This window comes from Triticum dicoccoides, chromosome 6A (assembly GCF_002162155.2).
Source record: "Triticum dicoccoides isolate Atlit2015 ecotype Zavitan chromosome 6A, WEW_v2.0, whole genome shotgun sequence".
In the NCBI taxonomy this organism is placed as follows: domain Eukaryota; kingdom Viridiplantae; phylum Streptophyta; class Magnoliopsida; order Poales; family Poaceae; genus Triticum; species Triticum dicoccoides.
In genome coordinates, this window is record NC_041390.1 from 515802265 (window position 1) to 515812800 (window position 10536).

Consider the following 10536-nt stretch of genomic DNA (forward strand, 5'->3'; position numbering starts at 1 on the left):
AAGGACGACGAGGTGCAGGTCGACTGCCACCTTCTCCTTGGGAGCTTCGCCACAAATACAACTTGTGCTCCATCGCCGACCCGCAAGGACGACGAGGTGCACGTCGACTGCCACCTTCTCCTTGGGAGCTTCGCCACAAATACAACATGCGCTCCATCGCCGACCCGCAAGGACGACGAGGTGCAGGTCAACTGCCACCTTCTCCTTGGGAGCTTCACCACAAATACAGTGTGCGCTCCATCGCCGACCCGCAAGGACGACGAGGTGCAGGTAGACTGCTACCTTCTCCTTCGGGGCTGCGCCACAAATACAAAAGTTGTCTCGAGTGAAGAACGAGTTCCATTCGACGGAGGATTCATGAAGACATTCAATGATAAACCAAGTTCAGATAAATCCCAAAGGATCCGGACCACAAATCGAAGTGCTCGGGCATTCAGCCCGAAAGAGTTTAACGGTTACAAAAACCATTCGGCATTCCGAGGCAAATTTAAGGTGAGGCATAAAAGTTTGTTCACTCTGCGGGAGGAGGACTAGCAGGCTCGACGAACTCGTCTAGGTCGACGCCGTCGGTGATCCGAGTGGCTGCAGCGATGAAAGTCTCCATATAAGATCGGAAGTCATGCTTCTGGGTGTTGGTGACCTTGATTGCTGCCAGCTTATCTTGTCGCACCTCCTTGCAATGGACACGAACCAAAGACAGAGCCACATCAGCACCACACCGGGCAGAAGATTTCTTCCACTCCTGCACTCGGTCAGGGATCTCGTTAAGTCGAGTCATCAGGGACTCAAGATCATTCTGTAGCATGGCCTCTGGCCAAAGTGTCGGGTTGATCCGTGACGTGGCGACCTTCAGTCAAGCCAAGTAGTCCACAACAGCGTCGATGCGGGATTCCAGTCGGAGCAGATTCATGGCAGTTTCATATTTCACGGGAGAATTGATTGGGTCCAAACCTGGCTCAATCCGCCCAGTCTCCTCCTCGAAATTCTGGCAAAACTCTGCATTCACGATCCAAGGATAAGTCAATTTTCGTACGCTGAGTCGACAAAAAAAAATCAGTCGGAACAAAATGTGTACCTTCAAGCTTGATGAACAACTTCTTGGCAAGGCTCCTCAGATAGCTCTCCAGATCATCCCTCCTGCGAGCGATGCCTTCCATCTTCTCGTACAGGTTGAGATTGTCCTTCTTCAAGCACGTGCACTCCTTGTTGGCTTCGTTCAGAGCAGATTTCATCTTGGTATTCTCTTCTTCCAACTGGCCGACCGAAGCCAGTTTCTGTTCAGCCAGAGCGGTCCTGTCGTCAGCTTCCTTTCGAGCAGCAGCCAAATCCTGATCCTTCTTCGCCAGAGCTTCTCTCAGTTTTTCTGCAAAGAAATGATGCTTGACTCAAAAAGAGCAGAAGGGTACTCAAGCCTAAGACAAACCAGTCGACAAACTCATCTTACCATTGGCGCCGTCCTTGGCCTTTTGCAGCTTTGTCTTGGCCAGCTCCAAGTCAAGGTTCAGTTGGATCTGCTATTTCTCCAAGTCAGCAAAGCGAGCTCCAAGATCACAAGATTTCTGCAATCAAAGAGGAGAAGTTATTTTACAGCAAAAAACGACAAACACAATAAGTACTAAGACTACGGTCGATTGCCCGCAGTCCACCATAGTCTCGGGGACTACACCCAGTGGGTGCACTTTGCGTGCCCCCATCGGTTCTGATCCCACTCGATCGGCCCGCCGGAGTCGAGTGCAGGGAGTAAAAAAAAGGGGGGGAGAGAAAGAAGAACTCAGACCACAGTCGACTGCCAGCAGTCGACCGCGGTCTCGGGGACTACACCCAGTGGGTGCACTTGGCTTGCCCCCACCGGTTCTGATCCCACTCGACCAGACCGAGTGGAAGAGACAAACTACCAGTTCGGTTTACACTCGACAAAATACAAAGACTACAGTCAACTGCCAGCAGTCCACCATAGTCTCGGGGACTACACCCAGTGGGTGCACTCAGCGTGCCCCCACTAGTTCAAAAATTCAATCGACGCACCCAGTGGGTGTACAGATGCAAAGATTTTCGGAAAGAGTCTTCAGATAGCATATCCTAACAGAACAAGCGGTGACCAACTAACCTGAACGTTGCTTTGGAGAGCCGAGCTGGCGTCGTAGGCGGCCTGACTGGCGTCCCGCACCGTCTTCATCTTCTCCATCATGATGCCCGCCTGGCGTATGGCTTCCTTGGCAGCATTCACTTCGTCCTCTGGGACATGATGGGTCGCAAAAACTGAAGGTGGGTCGACAGGGGCCTGAGCAGTCAACGAAGAAGGCAAGGCACTCGACAGTGGCACAGCGAAGGTAACAGAACCCCGATTGGCGTCGCCAGTGTCCTGAACGACTGGTTCCGCCCTCGGTGTCGACTGTGGCACCTTGCTTGCAGGAGCTTGCCTATTCTTCCTCGTCAAAGGCCTCTCGGGCTCTTCATCATCATCGGGGAGGTCGATAATGTTGGGAGCTATGCAAAGTTCAATCGCCAAAATCACATCACCCAATGGTGCACATTGCAGTTGAGTCGACCAAATAAAGACAGAATGGCAGAAATCATACCCAGATTGGAAGTGACCACATCCTCCATTACCTCATCCTCGTCCCTGTAAGCTGAGGTCCCGGAAGTAGCAGCGCTGCCAGTTCCAAAGTTCGTCTGGTTAAAACAAGAAAAACAAACAGCACAGGGTGTCGAGTGAATACAAAGGGAGACACTCACGCAGAAGCGACGGGGATGTCAATCTTAATCTTCGGCAACGCCTTCCGAGGCTTCGGCTCTGCAACTTTGGGATGCTTTGGCGCTTTTTCGGTCGGGGTTGGTGAAGAGATCCGAGGACGTTTTGAAGACTGACCAGCTTGAGCAGTCGCCTTTTTGCGGGCGCTCGGTCGTTCTTGGTCAAGCTTGGATCGCCTCTCCCTGCGAGGAGGCGACTCGACTTCTTCTTCGTCACTTGAGTCGTCGCTTTCTCCATCCCCTTCACCGTCAGAAGTCCATTCGCCACTATCGCCACCACTCGCCTCTCCTTCCAGATCTTGCTCTTGCTCTTCGTTGGGCATTGAATACATTTCGATAAGGGCCTGAAAGAAAGCAGGAAGAATAAAGTCAGTCGACGCGGTATAGACAGCTGGGCGAGTGAATTCAGATTACAATCAAAAGCTCGGAATTGGACCTTCTCTGGTACATGGGACTGGTCGAATGGAGGAACTCTCCTGGCTCCCCTGGGGTTGTCCTTGTTTCCGGTCATGCCCGACAGCCACTTCTCCAGTGTGTCATCATCGACCTCCTCCGGGTGAATCCGAGTGGAGTCGTCAAGACCCGAATACATCCACATCGGATGGTCTCAGGCTTGAAGAGGCTGGATGCGCTGCTGAAGGAAGACCTCCAAGAGATCCATACTGGTGACCCCGTCACGAATAAGCTGGACCACTCGCTCGACCAGCACCCTCACCTGCGCCTTCTCCTCCGGGAGCACCTTCAAAGATGAGGGTTTCCTCACTCGGTCCATGGTAAAAGGAGGGAGGCCAGTCGACTGCCCTGGCGTCGACTGGTCTTTGCAGTAAAACCAGGTCGACTGCCATCCGTGAACCGAGTCGGGAAGAATCATGGCCGGAAAGGAACTTTTCCCCTCTCATCTGAACACCAAGACCCCCACACATCTGAATCACTTGAGTTCTCTCATCACTCGGATTGGCCTTTTTCACCGTCTGAGAGCGACAAGTGAAAATGTGCTTGAAAAGACCCCAGTGAGGCCAACAACCCAGGAAATTCTCACACAAAGAAACGAAAGCGGTGAGATAAACGATTGTGTTGGGAGTGAAGTGGTGGAGTTGTGCCCCAAAGAAGTTCAGAAATCCCCGAAAGAAAGGGTGAGGAGGCAAGGAAAATCCACGGTCGACGTGGGTGGCAAGGAGAACGCGCTCACCCTCCCGAGGTTGCGGCTCAGATTCCTTCCCCGGAAGCCGCGTCGTTTCATGGGGGATCAGCCCTCCTTCGGCTAGGTCGTCGAGGTCCTCTTGGGTGATCATCGAGCGGATCTAGGCGCCCTGGATCCAGCCCTTCGGCAGGCCGGTTCGCGAGGAAGATCCACCCCGACTGGTCGCCTTCCCCTTCGCCTTTGCCGTCGCCTTCTTCGCCCGCTCCAGAGCCGCCGTCTTCTCCTTCCCCATCGTCGCAGGCGAGACGCGTACGGAGCGGTGGTGCTGGGGCGAGAGCGAGCGCGACGAAGGAGCCTGAAGAGGAGAAGAGATAATGGGGACGCACTGTTCAAGAGACCCCGGTCCGACGCCTTATATGAGGCCGCTTCTGAGTGGCTGACTGGTAGGCCCGGGCGGTCCTGTCAAATCCCGTAACAATCGCGCGCGTGATACGTGGCGAAAAAGGTGGTGCGGGAATCGAGGCGGCTCTGCCCTATCCCATCCGATTACTGCGGCCTCCCCCGTCCCGTGCGCTTCCCAAAATTCGGATCCCGCGAAATCTACGGGCAGCAGAACAACTTGTCAGACTGAAGATCTCCTCCACACCGTCACTCGGAGCCTTTCAAGTAAAGAAACTCACTCGACAAAAAACTAAGAATGGATCAAGGCAACTGAAAAGGAAGTTGCTGTCATCACTCAGGTTCATTGATCCGAAACAAGATATGCTCATGACATGAAAAATGAGTCGGAGAAGTGCTCAACCCCTTCCCCACTCAAACCTCGATCCATTCGGGGGCTAATGATGAAGCTATGTACCTAGGGTAGGGTCATGGACCTATCCCAGCTGCCCTACCCAAGGACATCTCAAGAAGAAATCACCTTCCAATCGACTTGGAGGTGTTCCACTCGACAAACTCGAAAACACTCAACCAAGAAGCAATCACTCGACCAAGATCCAACCACCCGACGACCAGGAGACCTAAAGGCACTCCGCACGCTAACGGTCGGTTATTAAGTAGCTTTTATGGTCATCATAGCACTTTATTAGAGGCGTTACCAGTAACGCCCGACCTTAATGTATTTAAGACCCTGCACAACTGAGGGCCGGAGGGGTCCGGCGAACTCTATATAAGCCACCCCCCTCCTCAGTGTAAAGGGTTCGCACCCCTGTAATTCATACACGCATAATTCAGTCGACCGCCTCCGGGCTCCGAGACGTAGGGCTATTACTTCCTCCGAGAAGGGGCTAAACTCGTAAACCTCGTGTGCTTACAACTTCTCCATAGCTAAGATCTTGCCTCTCCATACCTACCCCCCTACATTACTGTCAGACTTAGAACCACGACAACGCCCGGCAGCTGGGACAAGAGGCGGGATCCTCTTGCTCCGGGACGACCTTATCGTTGATGTGCATGACATTGTGATTTCCACTTACTGCCTCTCGGCCATGGTCCACATCAGGGACACCGAGGTCCACTTTAAAATCACAACCATCTACGGCCCTACTGATTCCTCTTGCAAAGATGTGTTCTTTGCGGAGCTCATCGATCAAAAACCACCAAGTGGGGTGAAATGGTTGGCGCTTGGTGACTTCAATCAAATATACCGGGCATGTGACAAAAACAAGAGAAATGTTAACCGTAGTCGCATAAACCGTTTCTGGACAACTCTTCAAAATTATGAGCTGCAAGAGATTCACCTACAGAATAGACGTTTCACATGGAGTAACAAGAGGATGAACCCGACGTTGTGCAAGTTGGACTCCTTCTTTTGCAACGCCGAGTGGGATCTCCAATTCAAACTCACATCCTCCATGCCATGTCATCCTCGCTTTCGGACCATTGCCCTCTGCTCCTTGCCGATGTGAGGGGGCCTAGAAGGCCCCGTGCTTTTAAGTTTGAAAAAATTTGGGCATCTATGTCGGGCTTCACTGAGATCTTTCACAATTCTTGGAACGAGCAGACGGACCACGTCGAGCCATGCCAAGTGCTCCACCATAAACTCAAGATGACTGGCCTTTGGCTCGCTGCATGGAGTAGGGGCCTTTTTTCAAAGGCTAAGATTCATCTTCATGCAGCCATGCTTGTCATTCTCCATCTTGACTTGGCTCAAGAAGAGCGGACACTCTCCCCTGATGAGAGAGACCTCAGAGCAAAACTTAAAAGAAGGGTCATCTGTCTTTCGGTGCTCGAGAGATCACAGAAGAAACAATGTGCGAGAATGTCAAACCTGAAGGAAGGAGATGCAAATACAAAATTCTTTCACCACCGTATTAATGCTAGGAGAAGAAAGAACCACATCTACAGGATCCACCACAATCAAGGGTGGGTCACTGACCACAATGCAAAGGAGGAAGTAATATTTGAGCACTTCTCTGAGGTGATGGGAAGAGGGCCCCTAAGAGCAAGGGACCTAAATTGGGAGGAACTACAGTTAGAGACCCACGAGTTGGGTGAGCTTGCAGACCCAATCTCCGAGGAGGAGGTTAAGGCGGCTATCAATGATATGCACAACGACAAGGCTCCTGGCCCCGATGGCTTCACCGGTATCTTCTTCAAGAAATGTTGGAATATCATCAAGGGTGATATCATGCGGGTTATTCATCTCTTCGAGAACCTTCACGGCTCCAATCTTCATTGGCTAAATTCTGCAAATGTCGTGCTGCTGCCCAAAAAATAAGGTGCGGAGGGGATCTCGGACTACCAACCTATTAGCCTCATCCATGCGATTGCGAAGATCATTGCCAAAATTCTCGCAAACCGCATTCGTCCACTCATGGACTCTATTGTCTCTAATGCCCGAAGTGCCTTCATAAAAGGGAGAAGTATCCATGACAACTTCATGCATGTCAGGAACCTTGCGTGCCAGTTGCACAAAAACAAAACACCCTCGTTTCTCTTCAAGATGGACATTCGCAAGGCTTTTGATTCCGTGAAATGGGAGTACCTCATTGAACTCCTACAAAGAAAAGGTTTTCCCAGCAAGTTCAGAAACTGGATCGTCGCGCTTCTTGTCACATCTTCATCCCGTATCCTCCTGAATGGGGTGTCTGGCACTCCTATCCACCATGGAAAGGGGTTGCGACAAGGGGACCCGATGTCGCCCCTCCTATTTGTCATTGCTATTGATCCGCTCCAACATCTTCTTGACTTGGCCACTCGCAAGGGGTTGCTCCACAAAGTCCGTGTGAAGGAAATATGCCCTAGAGGCAATGATAAAGTTATTATTTATTTCCTTATATCATGATAAATGTTTATTATTCATGCTAGAATTGTATTAACCGGAAACGTAATACATGTGTGAATACATAGACAAACAGAGTGTCACTAGTATGCCTCTACTTGACTAGCTCGTTAATCGAAGATGGTTATGTTTCCTAGCCATAGACATGAGTTGTCATTTGATTAACGGGATCACATCATTAGGAGAATGATGTGATTGACTTGACCCATTCCATTAGCTTAGCACTTGATCGTTTAGTTTGTTGCTATTGCTTTCTTCATAACTTATACATGTTCCTATGACTATGAGATTATGCAACTCCCGTTTACCGGAGGAACACTTTGTGTGCTACCAAACGTCACAACATAACTGGATGATTATAAAGATGCTCTACAGGTGTCTCCGAAGGTACTTGTTGGGTTGGCGTATTTTGAGATTAGGATTTGTCACTCCGATTGTCGGAGAGGTATCTCTAGGCCCACTCGGTAATGCACATCACTATAAGCATTGCAACTAATGAGTTAGTTGCGGGATGATGTGTTACGGAACGAGTAAAGAGACTTGCCGGTAATGAGATTGAACTAGGTATTGAGATACCGACGATCGAATCTCGGGTAAGTAACATACCGATGACAAAGGGAACAACGTATGTTGTTATGCGGTTTGACCAATAAAGATCTTCATAGAATATGTAGGAGCCAATATGAGCATCCAGGTTCCGCTATTGGTTATTGACCAGAGACGTGTCTCGGTCATGTCTACATAGTTCTCGAACCTGTAGGGTCCGCACGCTTAAAGTTCGATGACGGTTATATTATGAGTTTATGTGTTTTGATGTACCGAAGGAGTTCGGAGTCTCAGATGAGATCAGGGACATGACGAGGAGTCTCAAAATGGTCGAGACGTAAAGATTGATATATTGGATGACTATATTCGGACATCGGAAAGGTTCCGAGTGATTCGGGTATTTTCGGGAGTACTGGGGAGTTACGGGAATTCGTATTGGGCCTTAATGGGCCATACGGGAAAGGAGAGAAAGGCCTCAAAGGGTGGCCGCACCCCTCCCCATGGGCTGGTCCGAATTGGACTAGGGAGGGGGCGAGGTGCTCCTATACGGCGCTGCAGGCGCCGGTTCGCGCTCCTGGCGCCTGCAGCGCCCCATGAGGCTCCCCACACTGGGCCGGCCCAGGAAACGCGCAGACTAGTGAACGCAGCTCGCAAAAGGAAAAAACATAAAAAGTATTGCTTTATACATGATTCGAACTCACCACGTCGAGTTCACAAACAAACGCGAGCAGCCACCTGAGCTACCTGTCGTTTCTCATTATTATTAGAGGCAAATACTTAATAACAAGGTCGCAGCACTGTTTTATTACACAAAACCATTCATCCGCTGTATCACTTAATGTTTTCAATTATTTCAGAAAAAGATCGTGATTTTGAAAAAAAGTTCTTCATTTTAGAAGAAAAGTTCACAAACCTGAAATAAGTTCATCGATTTTACAAAAAGGTTCATCAAATTAGAAAAATGTTAACAGATTTTGAAAAGAAAAAATAATCAAATTGGAAAAACGTTCATCAATTTTGATAAAAAAGTTGAACGATTTCAAAAAAGTTCATCGAATTTGAAAATAAAGTTAATCAATTTTCAAAAACAGTTCACCAAATTTGAAAATGTTCATGAATTGGGCAAAAAAGTTCATCAAATTTGAAAAAGGTTCATCAATTTTGATAAAAAGTTCAGTGATTTCGAAAACGTTCATCGAATTTGAAAAAAAAATTCATCAACTTTCAAAAAAGTTCATCGTATTTGAAAAAAGTTCATACAATTTGAAATAAGTTCATCAAATTTGAAAAAAGCATCGTATTTGAAAAAAGGTCATCAAATTTTCTTTTAAAAAGTACATCATTTTTTAAAAAGTTCATTGAATTTGAAAACAAGTTCATGTTTTTTTAGAAAAGTTCACAAAAATTGAAAACAGGCCATGCATTTTTGAAACGTATTTTGGAGAAAAAGTTCACCGATTTACAATCACCCATTTAAAATAGAAAACGAAAAAAGAAAAAAGAAAATAGGAAAAAAAAAGAAAAACTGAAAAGGGAAAAGGGAAAAGAAAGAATAAGAAAGGTAGAAAGTTCAATAATAACAGAACCCAGTGTGGTGACGTGGTGGTTGCACATGTAATTTGCTCGTTGAGGTCGCGGGTTCGAATCAAGAGCACCGCAGTTTGCTTGAGTTTTTCCTTTTTAAACATAGAAGAAAAACCTAGATGGGCCGGCCCAGCTGACGCGCCTGCACGCGCCGGTTTGCAGAAACAATAGTAACCGGCGCCTGCAGCGCCAAATAGGAAATGCCGGGGGGCGCGCCCCCTTCCTTCAGAGGGCCGGCCCTCCCCCTCCTCCACTCCTTTATATACGGGCGCAGGGGCACCCCATAGAAACAACAATTGATCCTTTGGATCTCTTAACCGTGTGCGGTGCCCCTCTCCACCATAATCCACCTCGGTCATATCATAGCGGTGCTTAGACGAAGCCCTGCGTCGGTAGAACATCATCATCGTCAACACGCCGTCGTGCTGACGGAACTCTCCCTCAAAGCTCGGCTGGATCAGAGTTCGAGGGACGTCATCGAGTTGAAGGTGTGCAGAACTTGGAGGTGCCATGCGTTCGGTACTGGATCGGTCGGATCGTGAAGACGTACGACTACATCAACCGCGTTGTGCTAACGCTTCCGCTTTCGGCCTACAAGGGTACGTGGACAACACTCTCCCCTCTCGTTGCTATGCATCACCATGATCTTGCGTGTGTGTAGGGAAATTTTTGAAATTACTACATTCCCCAACAGTGGCATCAGAGCCAGGTTTTATGCGTTGATGTAATATGCACGAGTAGAAGACAAGTGAGTAGTGGGCGATATAAGTCATACTGCTTACCAGCATGTCACACCTTGGTTCGGCGGTATTGTTGAATGAAGCGGCCCGGACCGACATTACGCGTACGCTTATGCGAGACTGGTTTTACCGCCGTGCTATGCACACAGGTGACTGGCGGGTGTCAGTTTCTCCAACTTTAATTGAACCGAGTGTGGCTACGCCCGGTCCTTGCGAAGGTTAAAACAACACCAACTTGACAAACTATTGTTCTGGTTTTGATGCGTAGGTAAGAACGGTTCTTGCTAAGCCCGTAGCAGCCACCTAAAACTTGCAACAACAAAGTAGAGGACGTCTAACTTGTTTTTGCAGGGCTTGTTGTGATGTGATATGGTCAAGGCGTGATGAGATATAAGTTGTTGTATAAGATGAACATTTTTTGTTGACGTTATCGGCAACTGGCAGAAGCCTTATGGTTGTCTCTTTATTGCATAAGATGCAAGCGCCAAATA